Source organism: Patella vulgata, chromosome 3, assembly GCF_932274485.2.
Source record: "Patella vulgata chromosome 3, xgPatVulg1.2, whole genome shotgun sequence".
Taxonomy (NCBI): Eukaryota; Metazoa; Mollusca; class Gastropoda; family Patellidae; genus Patella; species Patella vulgata.
The window spans coordinates 9445132-9464937 of NC_065881.2; the positions used below are offsets into that span (position 1 = coordinate 9445132).

Here is a 19806-nt window from a genome sequence, read left to right on the forward strand (position 1 = left end):
ATTCGCTTGCATGTAGGTGTCTTTAGCAGTGGGAGGACCCGGAGAAAACCTACGAGGTTGGACAGGCGACCCTACTCCTTGTCACGTACAACCGGGGATTCGAAACCACGCCAGTTGACTCAATGACAGGCCTTATGATACAGCGCGCACGTGCTAACCATTCGGCCATCCAACCCCACGAAAAATGAAATGAAATGGGATTTAATGTCATTCGATTCTGCTGCGACGGGGCTAATGAACTTAGGAATTACAATATCGGTCAAACAGAGCTAATTGTAGACAGGTGGCGTATTTTTAATTATAACTAATTATAGTTGACATTTATATGATCATTTAATATATAACGTGAACTTATCTATATATAAATTAAGATAACTGAATCCGATGTAATTGTTCAAACTGTTTAATGTTCCTATATTTTTCATAAATAGTACGATTTCTCTATTTCTCACAATTATCAATTTCACCCACAGCTGTTGTGATCGATTCAAAATGATGATGAAGATTTTATGTGTTGTACTTACTATATTCGCTGGTAAGTTTATTTTTAAGATGCATTAATTTAAAGATACATTCTGGGAGATTAGATAAAGAAATGAAATGAAATGGGGTTTAACGTCCTACTGTTCTGCTCCTATACTGGGCTAATGAAGACGGGATTAGATAAAGAGCTGGTAGTTCTCTCTATATAATAGTCAAAATGTTGATAACAAAAATATTCCTGATTTTATAATATATATATTTTCCCCAAATATTGTATTACTAGGTGGTTTTGTATGTATAATATTATGCAATACTATATACTATTGTTTCACACAATGCTCCCAAACGCAAAAAATATCGGCCCGTGTGCAAAAATATATATAATATATAATATATACTTTTTTAGATTAGTCTATCTAGGCTAATATCTGGGCTTATTTAGACAGTGCAGAACAGTAGGACGTTAAACCCATTTCATTTCCATTTAGACAGACATTACTTGATTAGATTACTGTTTTATGTCAAATTACTCATTAGTATTACTTTATGTCTAAATTTTTGGCATTGGAAAGTTTAGCCAAATTTTACAAAATGTCACGTAAACTTTGTTGCCTTCTGCCAGAAATGTTCTTGTAAATATGTTACACTATAACTGGGCGTATGCTCACCCGTCGGACAGGGAATGACACGGGATTATACAAGATATTTGCTCAAATTAATGGATAGAATAAATTTTATTTCGTTCCTGTTATCAGGACGTTCATTTCTTATTTTTAAATAGCCCACAATGTCGATCAAAAGGACACAAATGTGCATTTGGCCGTTGTTGGCTTAACGAACCCACCAGATTAAATTGGCAGTCGTAATGATGAAATAAAACCAAGTACGAACAATCCAAACCATTAGACAAAATTCGAAGTCCTAAAACAACGGTATAGACAAAATAGTGTAATAAGGCAAAATAGTGTAATCAGCATATGGACTGTTCACCGTGTACAAAATACACGGCAAACAGTGGTAACAGGTGTCCGGACGAGTAAGCTTACCCTGCCTGGCGCCACACCCGCCATAGCTGCATCCAAACTATTAGGCGAAATCTCGGTAAAATAGCGTGATTGGCCAATGGACTATCGGTATGCAAAATGCACGTGATGAACAGTGTTAGCGATGTAGTAGACAGACATTATCAGGGAGATGGTATACGCGTCAATTAAATATATCTAGAATAATAGCCGAGAGAGACCTGTTATATTTACCAATCAAGTCAATATGACGGCCATAAAACTTTTTAAAGGTTTTAATAAGTTTAGTTCGCAAGTATCCCTGTAGTTGAAGCTTAGATGACAAATGCCTCGATCTACTTAAAAAATCAGAATAAAATGAACAAGCTCTCGCGTAATGAATAAGTTGAGATACAAACACTCCATAAGCTGGTGATATTGGAATGTTACTACTAATAAATGGAAAGTTAACAATCGGAAAGTCAAAGTCATCGCGTTTATCGCACAATTTAACACTAAGTTTATGGCAATTGTCAAAATCGAGACGCAAATCCAAGTAGGAAGCGTAATTGTCACCGTCAGTAGTGTTTTAATTTCGAGCTCATCAGGATATTTGAATTCTACATACTCACTAAATTTTGGATTATTCAGTGATAGAACATCATCGATATATCGATAAGTGAAATTAAAATGTCTGACTAATCGTTTATTTGATTTTACAAGTGCCTGTATGTAATCGGCTTCGTAGGAATAGAGAAACAAGGTGCACAGTTGGTGCCCATGGGGATACCTACCACTTGCTGATAAATTTCCCCTCCAAATTCAACAAAGATATCATCAATTAAAAGATCCAACATCTGAATTATCTTGTTGGCGGTGAATTTATTTTTGGAATTTATATTGTCGCTGGCAGGGCAAAATTACCCTCATGGCACACTGTATGGCGTATGCCCATATTTATTAGCGCGGTCGGAGCAGAACAGTAGGACGTTAAATCCCATTTCATTTCCTTGTCCGTGGATATATCTTGTGTAATTGTTTTGTGCAGCTCCCTATACTTACTATATACTACTTAATATATACGGGATCACGTGGCTAAGTGGGTAAGACGCTAGCTCGCTAGCCTGGAGGTCGGGTGTTCGATCCCTGCATTGGCCGAGAAAGTTCATCCAGATTTTCCGGCGTGGTTCTCCCTTGTCAGTGATGCAGGACGGAGGGGCTGACAAGGAAAGCTGTCTAGTCGTTCGGATGGGACGAAAAACCGAGGCCCCGTGTACACATTGGCGAGCACGTAAAAGATCCCTTGGCAGTTGGAATTCGATATAAGAGTAGACCGTAGTGCCGCTGTCCGGGCAAAATTTCCCTCATAGCACACTGTATGGCGTATGCCCGTCTTCATTAGCCCAGGTTAGGAGCAGAACAGTAGGACGTTAAACCCCATTTCATTTCATTTCATTTCTTAATATATACATGCAATTCAAAACGAACTCAGAATATTTTATCTTTGGAAATGAAACAAAATTTTCATTTGCTGAAATTAATATAACCTTTTTCCCAATTTTCTGGTCGTAATATCCCGGAAAGTGTCCAACAATCTGGGCCCCTTTTTGTGGACCCTGATTAAATTGCACCATTTACATAACGGTAAATCCAACACTGCAGAAGCAACATATACTGTGGCCCCTTTCCTTGGTGACCTAAGCAAATGTTTAGTTCGAATAATGTTTAATCCGAGGCTGTTCCTGTTATATTTAAAAATACCTGATTTTAATTTTTTCTTGCACTTTTTGGTCAGTCTCCATCTGGTAAAACGCGCCGGCCATTTTGAAATCAGTAGCATTTCATTCTAACAAATCCTATCAATCAGTATCCACGGGGGCGGACCTAAACAACCGAATTCACGCTGGCCGGCGAGTTTTACCAGAGATAAACCAAGTGTAGTAAAGTTATCTCTGGGGACGGGATTGCTTTCTGGTCTGCGGTGATGGAATGACTTCTATTTGATCCAATATTTGTATAGCGATTTCTACTAAAAAAAATCATATTTATATTTTGTTAATACAGTAAGCAAAGTCCAAGGTCTCGGCTGTCCAAATGGAGAACCAATGGCCTCTTGTGGAGATAATCCTTGTGCGAAACCTAATTGTCCTGCTAATCCAAATGCGAATTGTGTGTAAGTTTATTTTTTACTTAACTAATTTATACTCACTCGACACAAACTAGGCCATTTCGGGACTAACATATGGTTTAATTTTATTTCAATAATTCACTTACGCGTAGGGGTCTTTAGCAGTGGGAGTAAACCGGAGGACCCGGAGAAAAGCCACGAGGCTGGACAGGCGACCCAACTCCTTGTCACGTACAACCTGGGATTCGAAACCACGCCAGTTGACTCCATGACACGTGCTAACCATTCGGCCATCCAACCCCCTTTTTACTCACGAACTAAGCACTTCAACCCTTTTCTTGTGAACCCATGGAAAGCTATCTAGTATAATTACAATTTTCATTCTATTTTGTTGTTAGATTGTTTACTCCACTACATTTCAGTCTAAAGACAGTTACTTCCCTTGGCTTCTTCCGTAATGCGCACGAAATGCGATTGGTACAGAAGTCGTTAAGCGCCTATCCTTTCCAGTCATTAATTGTTTTATTTCGTTATGTACATATATAAAAATAAATATTTCTTAAAGTGCACATAAGATGGACCTGGAATTTTTGAGGTACATGTAGCCAATGGTTACTATATCCACTTTACGGCAAGTTCACACCAATCTGTTTGAAATTAATTCAGCTATCTTCACTCAAAGTCGCAAAAATAGACCTCCCGTAAAAACGAATCCCCTCAGACGCCAGTGACGTCACAGTAACTATTGGCTACACGTACCAAAAACATTTTTTGGCCATCTTATGAGGTCTTTAATCTTTTCATTTTTTTTTTGCTAATCACCTTGTAAATAAATAACTCACTTTGTGCATATAACATGTGATTGTCTCTGATATCACTTCGGTGATTGGAATGACCTAGCAGTCAAGAGTGTCGCACTTGTATCTCTAACTGGTCCGTTGTAGTTTCGAACCCTACTATCAGCGTATGTGTCTTTTAGATATGTGCGCCCTTTCAACCTCATGTGTTTACTCCGGGTACTCCGGTTTCTTCCCATAGAAAAGACCCCCTACGCTAATAAAATAAGACTTGTCTGCGATATCACCCTTGATGGAAGCGAACGTTAAACCGTAAAAACATTAACATTCGCCCCTTTTTGCGAAAGCGTTACCAGTGGAGGGGCAAAGCTGGGGCAAAGTCACGAGCTTCAACTAAGGGTAGGGGGGCCTCGCCAAGAAATTTCAGATAGTGTCAAACGAACGGACTTGGGAACTTCCACGAAGCCCACTCACGAGCGCCAAAGTAGGGAGTCCTTACGGAGTGTATGGGTGACCTCCCCCAGAAAGTTTTGAAAAACAGACCGCCAGAAATGCTGTCTGTGCATTCAGTGAGGCAGCGATCGAGATAAATAGATCCACCAGATACTGTCCGTCGCCTGATCAACGAAGTCCCCTTGGGAGCGCCAAAGTAGCGAGTCGTTGTGGGGGGTATTTTGAAAAATAGACTGTTGGAAATGCTGTCTGACAGTACTCTGGCACCGATTATCACCAATACTTTTTTTTATTTTCTAAAATTATTGGTGGGGGGGGGGGGGCAAACGGAGGGCAGACCAGATTTATGGGGTGAGGGAAAATGCCCCCTCCCCCTTGCCGCCGCCACTGAGCGTTACTAAGCCCGAGGCAAAGCTATGAAGGCGCTTGAATAGGCCATTAAACTGTATTGTTTGGATTTACTTACAGGACGAACTTTTGTGGAAGCGAGGCCTGTCTAGCACAATACTTTGTGAATGGCAACCGGGTTACATGTTAGTATTACTACAATGTAAGTATTTTAACGCAGTTATTCAGAATTGCACAGTTAATTCATTTAGGAATTTACTATTGACAAAGCATTAAAGGAGCTAAATCGCTATTCTTTGGCACCTAGAAATTGACACAATTGGGTCATAACGCATATAATAATGTAATATGAATGTATATAAACTGATTTATATTTAATCGTATCCGTTTTTACTCTAATTTCAAATCAGGGGTATGTTTAACCTCGTTCACCAGGTGGCTTTATTACAAATGGCGCTCGAAAGCATTCTGTGCCAATTCCTGTGCCAATTGTAAAATTTGTATTGTGTGTTAAATATTGGATATCAGAGGCCCATCTTTTAACGGTAAGAACCAAGCATCAATGCTGATTTAACTTGACTAATAAGTCGTGTTTGTAATGTCGAAGACTGTGGTAGTGTGCCCTGTGAAGCGAAAAATTTTCCCTTCAGAAAGTTGAACTCGACACGGCGAATGTGCACGCTTCTGTCTCGAAGTGATTTCTGGCTTATCACGCAGTATGATAACACTAAGCACAAGAGTCATTGGGTCTATAAATAGCCATCGCACGTGAAATTCTCTACACATCTATCAACAATTACAGTAATATTTTAGCTTTTTGGTTATTACAGCAGCTTTAGAAATTACGTTCGTTTTATTTTTTTTAACACTCGAGTTAGGCAAGAAAATGATACTAGCAGTAGTTTCATTTTACTTTTACAAGGTTCTTAAGACAATTGTTGAGTTGCTTAACGTGCGTGTTTCTAAATTCAATTTCTTGTACCAGCTTTCTGTTATGTTTCGTAAAAAAAAGTAGTCTTGATTATCCCGGCCTGTCAATTAGACGGAGAATGGTCGGTAGACTGGTTAAGCGAGACTAATTCCAAAACAAGGGCATGTAACCTATTTTTTACTCAAAAGTGCCCGGATGTTATGACCGACGCTCGTAACCATTTTTCAGTCTAATATCTATTGATGGTTAAATGTTCGTAGCTTATTAAGTACAATATGACCATTTATTTTGTGACTATAAATGTGCGAAACTGATTTAAGGCTTGGTATATATATAAATATTGTGATTTAATTGTCGAGATATTTGGAGATTTGGAGATATTTATTTATGCTGGGGCACCTTAACTGTGGATGAATACCTGACAACTCATCCCAAAGACAATTTATCTCAAGACAACTCATCCCAATATAAGACAACTCATCCCAAGTTAGAAGACAACTCATCCCAAGATATCAGCAATACTGAAACTCATACATAAAGATAAGGATATGTTATATTCTGACAAATTTCTATCAGACAATGATGTGGAAACAATCAGCACGACTGGGGCCAACATTTTCAGTCGCATGTATGTTTCAAAGAAGGAATTGAAACGTGTACGCTATAAGTATACGGAGCGCCCAAAACTTAAAACAACTTAAAATTTAAAACAACAATATCAATTTTATTAAAACAACAATATCAATTTTAAGATAACACATTTTTATAACAAAATCAGAATGATCTGAGTGGTCTTCAAAGAAAGCAATTTTATTAAAAGAAATATAACCAGATTTGTTGGTATGAGTTGTCTTATATCTCGACCCATCTTTTACCCTTTCACTGCGTATACCCGGTAGTACCGGTTATTATAAAATGTCGGTAAAATGCCCGTACCCGGTATTACCGTGTACTCAGTAAAGCCCTCGCTAAAATTAGTACCGTAACTGCAAGTGCCATCTATTGTATTTTCTATACACTAGAACATATTTCCACGTGTTTCAAAGCAGCAAACCGTAAAATGGCGGAGTGCATTGTGACAACGTAGACGATGCACTCTCGACGAAGTCGTGAATGACGTCTTGCTGACCAACATGTGGACAATTTCGAGGCGGGTGATACACATAATTCGTTTCCAGTTACTTGATAATGATAGTAGTCAGGACAGTGATTGGTATTATGAAGTGTGTGATTTGTTGCGCGACGTTCCGCCCATGGCTAGCTATGTCTCCCGTGCATGATGAACAAGCCCAATGTGAACACGATAGCCCTGTGTCTGCAGTAGATTCTGACAATAATTCTGATGTTGATAATAATGCTGGCCTGCTGGATCGTAAAATACGTAGGTAATTCCTGATTCCCGAACGTGTAGATCTATTGACTGACTATATTGATAATGATATGGGACTTGGGGATGAAAGTGAAAGTGAAAGTAAAAACAAGGTATTGCAATCCGCACGTGGTCATGGCAGCGGGAGACGTGATGCGCGTGTTCGCGGCGGCATTGCTCATGGCTGCTATTGATATTTTTGTTCATTTTATATATCTTTATCAAAATCCAGTAAAAAAACCAATATCTTTTAAGTATTTCATGGAGAAAAATTCGTTTTCGTGTTAGCTTTAGTGTGAAATGAGAAATCCAAAATGGCCGCCATGACGTCACGTGACTACATTATTATGCAAATTTCCAAAATTCTATTTTTTCCTCTTAGCCCAACCTCATGCCCATCCCAACAGACAAAAAGATTTTTCATAAAAGCTTCCATAAGTACTGCTTGGCATTCAGTTCCAACCTCCCTTTTTTCATCAAAAAAGGGTCTAGCACAGGCAGTGGATTTACGTCTAGCATTGAAAGTTGGGATGAGTTGTCGGTATACCCTGTGGATGATATTGAGTTAGCGACTTGCCTCCTTTAAATTTTTCATCAAGTCTTTACACAAATATTATTGTAAAACAAATTGTTAATTTTCTTTGCAGGTGAGTTCATACCTATTACCAGATTAAATGTATGATTGTCCATTCTACAGTTGCTTCTAAATAAATTGTGTTTAATTCGTTGTGTATTTTGCGTTTTTCGATGTGACAAAATATCATAGAAGTTTACAGTATACCCGGCTAATGAAAACGGGTATCTTTTGAAAATAAGATCATGTTGTTCGATAGCCATGAATTAGCACCAAAACATAAGGAATAAAAGACATTAAAATTGAAAGAGCGAGAAAAAAAGCTCACTGTTTCCGCATGGGGTTCCTCCGACGACTGAGCACCCCCCACCCCCAGAGTCATGAAATATAGGTGTGTGCTACCCTCCCCCCCCCCCCCCGCACCGATTCATTATTAGTGTTGTAGTGTTGTTTAATTCAGGCCGAGATGTGCGCCAGAAATCACCATTGATACCGCGAATTATCACGATCTCCATCTCGCTTTAACTACGTACATTTTATCAAGGCCTTCACGTAATACCTTGCATATTTCGGCACTAATTTCGATTGGGTATTCACCAAGCTTGTGACCCTATCAGATTCCCCAATCTCGCGCTTTCAAGTTCAAGGTTCATTCAATGTCAAGGTTTCCGTGGAGGTCGCGATGTCACAACCTCTGATTGGACGCTACTGCTCACGTGTCTGTACATAATATAGCTATAAGTTCGGGAATTGTGAAGTAAACAAGCAACGGCCAGATGTTGTGAAACTCGCAGTCGTTGCTTCAGGAACATGGTGCTCCCCCCCCCCCCGCCCCAAATAAAAAAGCTCAGTTTCCACATGGGGTTCCTCCGACGACTGAGCATCGCTCCCCTCCCCAGCCCCCAATCATGAAATATGGGTGTGTGCTCCACTCCCCCCACCCCAATAAAAAAAGCTCACTGTTTACCGCGATTTATCACGATCTTGTGTTGACCACCAAACAATCACGAAACAAGTTTCTATATTAATCACACGGATATGTACGCGACAAATGACATTTTATTTAGGACATAAATCTGATAATTAATTAATTGACAATGGCCGGATCATTGTAGAGTAGCGGGTCGTATGATAGTATCTTCATTCTGATAATTAATTAATTGACAATGATTGGATCGGTGTAGAGTAGCGGGTCGTATGATAGTATCTTCATACGCGTCGTCAAGCTTTATCAAGCAATTATAAAATGTAGTATTTACTAGTGACAGAAATGTGACCAGATAATCCGCCGAGTGATACCCATATTAGTTCTGCACTGCTAAAATCTCCTTCGGATTGTCATTTTTCATGTCACTCGAACGACTATAAACTCCTCGTTACCCGATTCAACGTTTAATTCTATGGAGTCGAAAGAGAGTGAGGGAGGGAGGGTTTAACGCCCACTCAACACAAACTAGGTCATTTCGGAACTAACATATGGTTCAATTTTTCTGCATCGTAAGATCTGTCATTCAGTCAACTGGCGTGGTTTTTATTCTCTGGTTGTACGTGACAAGGAGTAGGGTTGCTGGTCCAACCTCGTGGGTTTTCTCCGGGTCCTCCGGTTTCCTCCTACAGCTATAGACCCCTACGCGCAAGCGAATTATTGAAATAAAATTGTTAGTCCTGAAATGACCTAGTTTGTGTCGAGTGGACGTTAAACACCTTTTCTCTTTCTCTCCATCTCTTGATCACGGGTGTTTAACTTGGGCTATCACGAGAACAGTCCAGATAACTCAAATCAATAGGTGTTGCTGTTGTTTATTACAGTTTTAACGTCCAATACATTAAATATGATATAATGGAAAGGTTAATTTAATTAAATTATTTACACTTAATAACGTATGCAATAAAGTTTTATACTACGGAACGTTAGCACTGTGGGGTATAGATAGGGAAAGTTAAAATGTCAAAAATACACCAGAATAAATGCATAATTATATTTAATGAGCATCATTATATAGTTAATATTTTACCATATACGCATCACCGACGACGGGTGATCCCCATTACGCAGTCCTCTCTTCCCTGAATGGCCGCCATATCCAAAATCAGTTAACTATATTAATGTCCAAAAGAAAGTTTACACACTAAAAATATGACTAAGTTTTGTTTAAATCAAAAAATGTGATAAAACTACACTGAACATGTCTCGTGCGTCCAAACTCAATATTTCTAAGCAAATAAAAGGCAAAACAAATGGAAATTGTACCCAAATACCGCATACAATGGAAAAACGACTTTGTTTGAAGCAGGACAAAATGCACAGTGTATACTTTCTTTTGGACATTAGTATATTTTGTAATGCTGTTTCACAGCTGGCATACACACAGACTAAATAAACCGTTTTAACAGTATTAAATGGATGCAGAATAAATACTTTCAAAAATCTCGAAGTGTTCTTAGTGTTTTCGATGAAAGGGGCATTTGGTATAGATAAAGACCTGACAGTTCTCGCCATAATAGTTACAAAATAGATAATGAAAACAGAATACGCTGAAAATTGCAGGCAAATTGCTTCACTCGGAACCGCGATATTAGCGATCCATGTTAAGGCTAGCCTCGGTCAGCATTGCTATTAAACAAGGGCTTGGTTATCGTTATCCATTTATATTTTAAATTATCCATCCAAAAATGTATTTAAATCCACTAAAATCACAGGCTATCAATGACATCGAGATTTTATTATGGCCTGGATAAGTTAATTAATGTCTAATTAATAATTTATATAACATTTAAGGGCTAAAGAAAGACTCGCAATAGGAAAGTTTAGCTCTGGCACAATGCTTGTCTAATCATTAAACATGAATTGGAAAGGGGGTTTAACTTCCTACTGTTTCTTCCCTACTGGGCTAATGAAGACGGACGTAAAATGAAGTTAGGAGAGAGAGAGAAATGGGGTTTAACGTCAACTCGACACAAACTAGGTCATTTCGGGACTAACATATGGTTTAATTTTATTTCCATAATTCGCTTGCGCGAAGGGGTGTTTAGCAATGGGAGGAAACCGGAGGACCCGGAGAAAACCCACGAGGTTGGACAGGCGAATGAAAAAAAAAAAATGAAATGGGGTTTAACGTCCTACTGTTCTGCTCCTATACTGGGCTAATGAAGACGGGCATACGCCATACAGTGTGCTATGAGGGAAATTTTGCCCGGGCAGCGGCACTATCGCCTATATACTCTTATATCGAATTCCAACTGCCAAGGGATCTTTTACGTGCATTCTAATGTATACACGGGACCTCGGTTTTTCGTCTCATCCGAAAAACCGAGGTCCCGTGTATACGTTAGAATGCACGTAAAAGATGAGTTAGGAATTAAACCATCGGTCCAATAACTTATAGGACAATATTGGTGTCAGTCATTATCACATATGTGATATAACTAATTAAACACGTTCCAAGGAATTATTACTGATCAGAAATTCGGCCGTGTATCTGTTATCACTCGTCACATCAGTCAGTCATAGAGGGATGACTCGTGTTTTCCTTTGGCGTTCGTCACTTCCGATTCAGGAAATCTGTATTACTCAGCTATCGTAGCAATGATCTCTGTGTTAAAATTATATTCGGAATGTGTTTAACCAGCTCTATCACATATGTGATAATGACTGCTTGTCCTTTAATGGCTGTTCTCAAGCAGAGCCAATTGTTGACAAAAATGAAACTGGGTTTAACATCCTACTGTTCTGCTCCAATTGAGCTAATGAAGACGGGTATACGCTATACAGCGAAATTTTTCCATGGGATCTTTTACGTGCACGCGTAAGTGTACACAGAGCCTCGGTTTTCGTCGCATCCGAGGTTTCTGGGCGAAGTTAGCGAGCAACCTCTTACTCACGGAGCGACCGTAGCACACGGGTAAAATGAAAACAAAAATTATTATTTAAACATACATTATGCAAGAGCTAAATCTGCCTATTGCAGGTCTTTCTTAAGGCCTGAAATGTTATCTAAATTATTAATTAGACATTAAATAACCAATCCAGGCCATAATCAACACTCGGTGGCATCGGATTTCTCCGATATTAAATAGATTAGAACAGTTCAGCCATATTTTGATTGAAGCTAAAAATGGAGGAGCGAGACTTAGCTTCGATCAACCAGTACGGTGGTTGAAATTATTGCACACGTCTTGTCAAAACTTCAAAGGCGAATATCTTCGCTCGAAATAGAGTAATTTGAATGAAATTTTCAAATTATTCATTTTACGTTATCTATTTTTGAACTATGATAGCAAGAATGGCTAGCTCATTATCTAAATCTTACATAATGTATCTTTAATCTAGTTGGCAAAATAAAGTGCTCGAAATCTAATTAAACACTAATTCAAATACTGAATACTGAATTGACTATGGATTAAAACAAATTGTCTGGAGCCACTCTACTTGGGCATCGATTATTATTTGCAGCTTCAACAGTCTGATTGGAGTTTGGGTCGACAGTGAGTGGGATTTCGGTTACTTAACTCTAGGGCATTGGCGTCGGTTCTATTTTCCTAATTGTCTCGGGGAAAGCGAGGCCCGAATATCTGGAGACCACCGAAGGTAGGCTATTTTGGACCACATTGAAATTGCTGTGTTTCTCGGCTGGAATAACGGGAAAATGAGCTTGCGCCAGCTACAGTTTCAAAATTTTTTTCCGACAGGAGGTCGGGTGTTCGATCCTTGCATTAACCAAGAAAGTTCATCGGGATTTTCCGTCGTGGTTTCCCCTTGTCAGTGGTGCAGGATGGAGAACCTGACAAGGACAGCTGTCTAGTCATTCGGATGGGACGAAAAACCCAGGTCCCGTGTATATATTGGCAAGCATGTAAAGGATCCATAGGCGGTTGGAATTCGATATAAGAGTAGAACATAGTGCCGCTGCCAGGGCAAAATTTCCCTCATAGCACACTGTATGGCGTATGTCTATCTTCATTAGCCCAGTCGGGGCAGAGCAATAGAACGTTAAATCCCATTTCATTTCATTTCCTGATAGGCAGCGTATTTTTAATAATAACTGATAACAGTTGACATGTATATGATCATTTAACGTGAACTTATCTATATATAAATTAAGATAACCGAATCCGATGTAATTGTTCAAACTGTTTAATGTTCCACATTTTTCATAAATAGTACCATTTCTCCATTTCTCACCTCACAGTTACCAATTTCACCCACAGCTGTTGAGATCGATTCAAAATGATGATGAAGATTTTATTTGTTGTACTTGCTATATTCACTGGTAAGTTTATTTTTAAGATGCATTAATTTAAAGATACATTATGGCAGATTAGATAAAGATCTGGCAGTTTGCACTGTGATAGTTAAAAACTAGATAATGTAAAGGGGATTTGCTGAAAATTTCAGCCAAATTTTAGAAAGTGTCACGTATACTTAGTTGCCTTCTGTCAGAAATATTCTTACACTGTGAATGGACGTACGCTCAACCGTCGGACAGGAAGTGCCTTCAATCTCGATCAAAATGACAGATGTTTGGCATTTGGCCGTTGTGGCAAAACGAACCCACCGGATTAAATTGGCACGACTCGTTACAAAGTCATAGGAATGATGAATTGCACACGAACGACACCTATCAAGTAGAATGGATAGAATCAATTTTATTTCGTTCAGTAAATCAGGACGTAAATATCTGATTTTTAAATAAGCCTTCAATCTCGATCAAAATGACACATGCTTGCTATTTGGCCGTTGCGGCAAAACGAACCCACCGGATTAAATTGGCGCGACTCGTTACGAAGCCATAGGAATGATGAACTGCACAAGAACGACACCTATCAAGTAGACGCAAGTCCGTGGAAGAACCTCGACCAGAGAAGGCAGCTGACTGTGCTTGGCCCTGAACACCGATAAAGTTATTTTCCGTAGTACATAGCCGATCATGACTCCTACTAGTATTATACAACGTCTAGCAAATATTCCCCTTTTGTATAATGTGTCTCGTCCGTAGATTTTTCATGTTTAATTATCTGTGTGTGTCGCAGCTCCCAGCACTTACTATATACACGTAATTAAAAACAAAGCCATAATATAATTTTTTTTTTATCTTTGGAAATGAAACAAAATGTACATATACTGAAATTAAAATATCTCTTTTCTCGATTTTATGGCCGTAATATTATATCCTGAAGAGTGTCAAATAACGCCGGCCTCTTTTTGTGGACCCTGGTTAAATTGCACCGTTTACATCACGGTAAATCCAATACTGCAAAACAAAATACCTACGGTGGTCCCTTTTCTTAGGGACATGCTTAGTTCGAATAATGCTAAATCCGAGACTATTCCTGTAATATTTATAAATACCGGATTTTAATTTTTTCTTGCACTTTTCTCGCCGGCCATTTTGAGATCGGCAGCATTTCATTCTAACAAATCCTATCAATCAGTAGGCACGGGGGGTGGGGCGGAGCTAAGAAACTGAATTCACGCTGATTAAAGGCCGGCGAGTTTTACCAGAGATAAACCAAGTGTAGTAAAGTTATCTTTGATAAAACTCGCCGGCCATTTTGAATCAGTAGCCGGTGGGGGGGGGGGCTAAACAACCGAATTCACGCTGATTAATGGCCGGCGAGTTTTACCAGACACAAACCAAGGGTAAAGTTATCTCTAGGATGGAGATTGCTTCCTGGTCTGCGGGTGATGGAATGACTCCTACTTGATCCAATATTTGTAAAGCGATTTCTACTAAAATATATCATATTTATATTTTGTTGATACAGTAAGCCAAGTCCAAGGCTTCCGCTGTCCAGATGGAGAACCGGCTGCCTATTGTTATATTGATCCATGTTGGAGACCTAATTGTCCTGCTCATCCAGATGCGGATTGTGTGTAAGTCTATTTTGTACCCCCGAATTAAGCACTCCAACCCTTTTCTTGCGAATCCATGGAGAGCTATCCAGTCTGATTGAAATTATTCTGATATTTTCTTTCTATTTTGTTGTTAGATTATTTACTCCACTACATTTCAGTCTAAAGACAGTTACTTCCCTTGGCTTCTTCCGTAATGCACGCGAAATGCGATTGGTACAAAAGTTGATAAGCGCCCATTCGCTTCTTTGTGGTTGGGATGACATAGTGGTCAAAAGAGTGTCGCGCTTTTAACTCTAGCTGGTCCGTCACCTCTAGCCCACGGTTGTAGTTTCGAGCCCTATTGTCAGGGTATGTGCACCTTTTCAAACTCGTGTGTTTCTTCCGGTACTCCGGTTTCCTCCTACAAGAAAGACCCCTACGCATGCGCTAAATATAATAAAATAAGACTTATCTGCGATATCACCTTTGGTGGAAGCGGGCGTTAAACCCTAAGAACATTACCATTCGTCCCTTTTTGCTAAAGCGTTACTGAGGGAGAAGCGAAGCCAAGAAGGCGCTAGAAATGGCCCTGGGTGAACATAAAATAAGACTTATCTGCGATATCACCTTTGGTGGAAGCGGGCGTTAAACCCTAAGAACAATACCATTCGTCCCTTTTTGCTAACGCTAGAAATGGCCATGGTTGAACACTAAAGGAGCTAAATCGCTAATATTTGGGAACTAGAAATTGACCGAAAGGGGTCGCAACGTATATAATAATGTAATGTGATTGTAGCGTCTGGTTATTCCAGTCCATTACGCGTGCTCTCCAGATAAGTTGTGGCATCGCCGCATGACATGAGTTGTGGAATATGTCTAGCCTCGCTGTTTCTGGTCACTTGTTACTAATGACGATAAAACGCACTATGGTACACGATTCCTGTACCAATGGTTAAATGTTTATTTTGTCTTAAATATTGGACATCAGAAGCCTACCTTTTCCCGCTGAGATATCAACATCAATGTTGATTTGAATTGACGAATAATTCGTGTTTTCAACGTGTAAGACTTTGGATGATATTGAGTTAGAGACTTAGCTACTTTAAACTATATTGTTTGGTTTTACTTACAGGGCGAATTATTGTGGAAACGAACCCTGTCAAGCAAAATACTTTGTGAATGGCAACCGGGTCACATGTTAATATTACTACAATGTAAGTATTTTAAAGTATGGTATGCTGGCACTGTGAATCATATCAAAGTTAGTTATTCAGAATTGCACAGTTAACCCTTCACCATTCTTAAAGTTGCAATTGCAAATTTTCAAGTTATATTTTTAAAATGTATTAAAATAAAGCCTTAAAATAGATGGTATCAATAAACAGTTCTACCTTGTTAAAGAATAATCCTATAATTCGTTATTGCCAGCTGAGAAATTGGCAAAAATATCATTTTTAACTTCAAATTCCAACGTTGGAAAATAGCTGCCCCATGTTGTCAATAGCAAAACAGGGGAGGTAATTGTGTTGTAATTTCCTGTGTCATAGATTTTTAAGGGTGGGAAATAATGCCTATGATCGTATAATAGTGATTTGATAACCTATTGAGCAAAAGACATAGAAATAATTATGTTTTGACTTTCTTAGAAAATTTGAAACTCTCGCTTTAAAGGACAATATTGATGTCAGTCATTATCACATATGTGAGAGAACAGGTTAAACACATTCCAAGAATAATTTTAACACAGAGATCATTGCTACAATAGATGTGTAATGAAGGTTTCAACAACTGGAAGTGACGAAAACGAAAGGAGAGAGAGAGAAATGGGGTTTAACGTCCACTCGAAAACGAAAGGAAAATACGAGTTACCCTTCTATATAACTGACTAAAGTGACGAGTGATAACGGATACATGGGCGAATTTCTGCTCACTAACAATTCCTTCGGAGACCAACAGTTATGTGAGACTGTGAGAGGATATCTGACGTTTCAAAAAAGTAATTGAATGTAAGAGAACACGGTCAGATCTTCATGTAGTGTTGGCCATCGAAAGTATAAAAAACCGAAACAAAATATAGATCTGTATTTTAAAGGATCTAAGTCGCTAATATTTGGGACCTAAAAATTGACACAAATGGGTCGCCTCGCATACAATAATGTAATATGAATGTATATAAATTGATTTACATCCAATCGTTTCTGTTTTTACTGTAATTTCTAATCAGTTAGAATTTCAATCTCTAGCGTCTGGTTATTCCAGTCTACGCCGATAGTATTAATTGGGCATGCTCTCCAGATAAGAATTTAGCGTCACCGTTTGACATGACTTGTGGAATATGCCTAGCCTCGTTTTTCGAATCCCTTATTACAAGTAGCGCTGAAACGCATTATGGTACACGATTCGTGTACCAATTGTAAAATGTTTATTTTGTCTTAAATATTTGATATCAGAAGCCCATCTTTTCCCGGTAAGATCACAACATCAATATTGATTTAAACCGACAAATAAATCGTGTTTTCAATGTCGAAGATTTTGGATGATATTGAGTTAGAGACTTAGCTCCTTTAATCAAATTGTATTTATGTATTTATTATTCTGTATTTTAATCAGATTGAAAAACTATTTATTTTCTTTGCAGGTGATTTCATTCCTTTTACTTGATCTGAATTAAAATTATTATTTGGCATTCTACAATTCCTTCTCCATAAATTATTTCCCCCCCCCCCCCAAAGTCACATTTTTGTTTTTTCGCATAAAAGGCAAAACAGTTTTTTGGACGAAAATGCTTGACGCAAACAGAACAACGAGTGGGTTTAATTACAACTTCAAAATGATGTTTAATACGAATCATAATTACCAAGTACAACTACTGACTTCCACTTTTCAGCCAAATTAAGGTCAAATAAAGGGTACGATGGACGTATTTGTCCGGGAGGACATTTCAGAAGGGCCTTGGTTCGATGTAACTCCGATCGTTTTTACCTGAAATTGATTGTTCCACAGAAAGCTTATACAATTTGCTACCTGATGGCGCCATTAACTGGGGTTCGTTGAAAAAGTCACCTAGACCGTTCTTCCCCGGGAGCCACGGCGGCTAGGTGGTTAAGACGCTGGCTCACTAGCCTGGAGGTCGATCCCTGCATTGGCCGAGAAAGTTCATCTGGATTTTCCGACGTGGTTTCCCCTTGTCAGTGGGGCAGAACGGAGGACCTGACAAGGACAGCTGTATATTCCTTCGGATGAGACGAAAAACCGAGGTCCCGTGTATACATTGGAATGCACGTAAAAGACCCCTTGGCAGTTGGAATTCGATATAGTGGTAAATTTTGCCACTACGGCCTACTCTTATATCGAATCCAACTGTCAAGAGATCTTTTACGTGCACGCCCCGGGCGAATCACGCTTCGACGCCGCTCTCCACGCCCTAACAATGTTGTATCAAATTAAGCTGCATCACGCCGTGAATGTTTTAGGTTATCGTATTTGGGCCCAGGGCGAAGTCGGGTATCTTGCTAGTACTAAATAGAACTGAACCATTATGTCACGATGTTTGGTATTGCATTACGGCAAACCTCCACTGTGGGATATAAATGCAGGACAAATAAAATGTCAAAATTATACACCCGGATAAATGCATAATTATAGAGTTATATTTAATAAACTTTATTATGAAGTCAACTGGCGTGGTTTCGAATCCCCGGTTGTACGTGACAAGGAGTAGGGTCGCCTGTCCAACTTCGTCGGTTTTCTCCGAGTCCTCTGGTTTCCTTCCACTGCTAAAGACCCCTACGCGTAAGCAAATTATGGAAATAAAATTGAACCATATGTTAGTCCCGAAATGACCTAGTTTGTGTCGAGTGGACGTTAAAACCCATTTCTCTCTCTCTCTCTCTCTCTCTCTCTCTCTCTCTCTTATTATGAAGTTAACATTATATAGTTATATTTAATGAACTTTATTATGCAGTTAACATATCACCACATACCGGTGATTAAAGGTGCTAAATCGCTAATATTTGGGACCTACAAATTGACACAAATGGGTCGCAACGTATATAATAATGTAATATGAATGTAAATAAACTGATTTACATTTAATCGTTTCCGTTTTTACTCAAATTTCAAAGCAGTTATGTTCGGCGAAATACGCCAGAAGTCTATCCAATGGCAATCTCTAGCGTCTGGTTATTCCAGTCTACACCGATAGTATTATTGCGCATGTTCTCCAGATAAGAATATGGGGTCACCGTTTGACATGACTTGTGGAATATGTCTAACCTCGTTCTTCAAGTCGCTTGTTACAAATTGCGCTGAAACGCATTATGGTACACGATTCGTGTACCAATCGTAAAATGTTTATTTTGTCTTAAATATTGGATATTAGAAGCACATCTTTTTCCTGTAAGATCACAACACCAATGTTGATTAAAATTGACAAATAATACGTGTTTTCATTGTCGAAGGTTTTGGATGATATTGAGTTAGAGACTTAGCTACTTTAAGACGATTTCACTCATGTATGACGAATACATCATATACTATAGCCCACGGGTGATGTCTAATCTAATAATAATTAATTACAGATGACATGGATATGATCATTTAAGGCCAATAAAATAAATACCTGTTCACGGTCATTAGTTCAGAAAAAATAGAGTCGGTCGGTCTTTTTATTTTATTTGTATTCTCTACTTCCTAGTATCTCTATAGGATCTTGAAAATAATACTGAAATTTCAGTGTTGAATTTGTCAAGAGAAAATCACACTAAAACCGAGTTACAGGATTTGATAAATGAGAGAAAAACGTTCATTTTGGCTGAAAACAAAATAGGGTAGGTCGAGTAACCGTAAACGCATATATTTGTCATTTTGGCCTGGTATATAAAGATA

At 38.8% G+C, this 19806-nt stretch overlaps 1 long non-coding RNA gene across 1 annotated transcript; it reads left to right on the top strand.

The window, feature by feature from the left end:
- Window positions 1–396: 396 nt before the first annotated feature.
- LOC126815968 (uncharacterized) lies at window positions 397–8235 on the top strand. Its single transcript, XR_007678134.2, has 4 exons — window positions 397–535; window positions 3549–3657; window positions 5331–5412; window positions 8158–8235. It is a non-coding gene; the product is annotated as an uncharacterized LOC126815968 (long non-coding RNA).
- Window positions 8236–19806: the final 11571 nt, after the last annotated feature.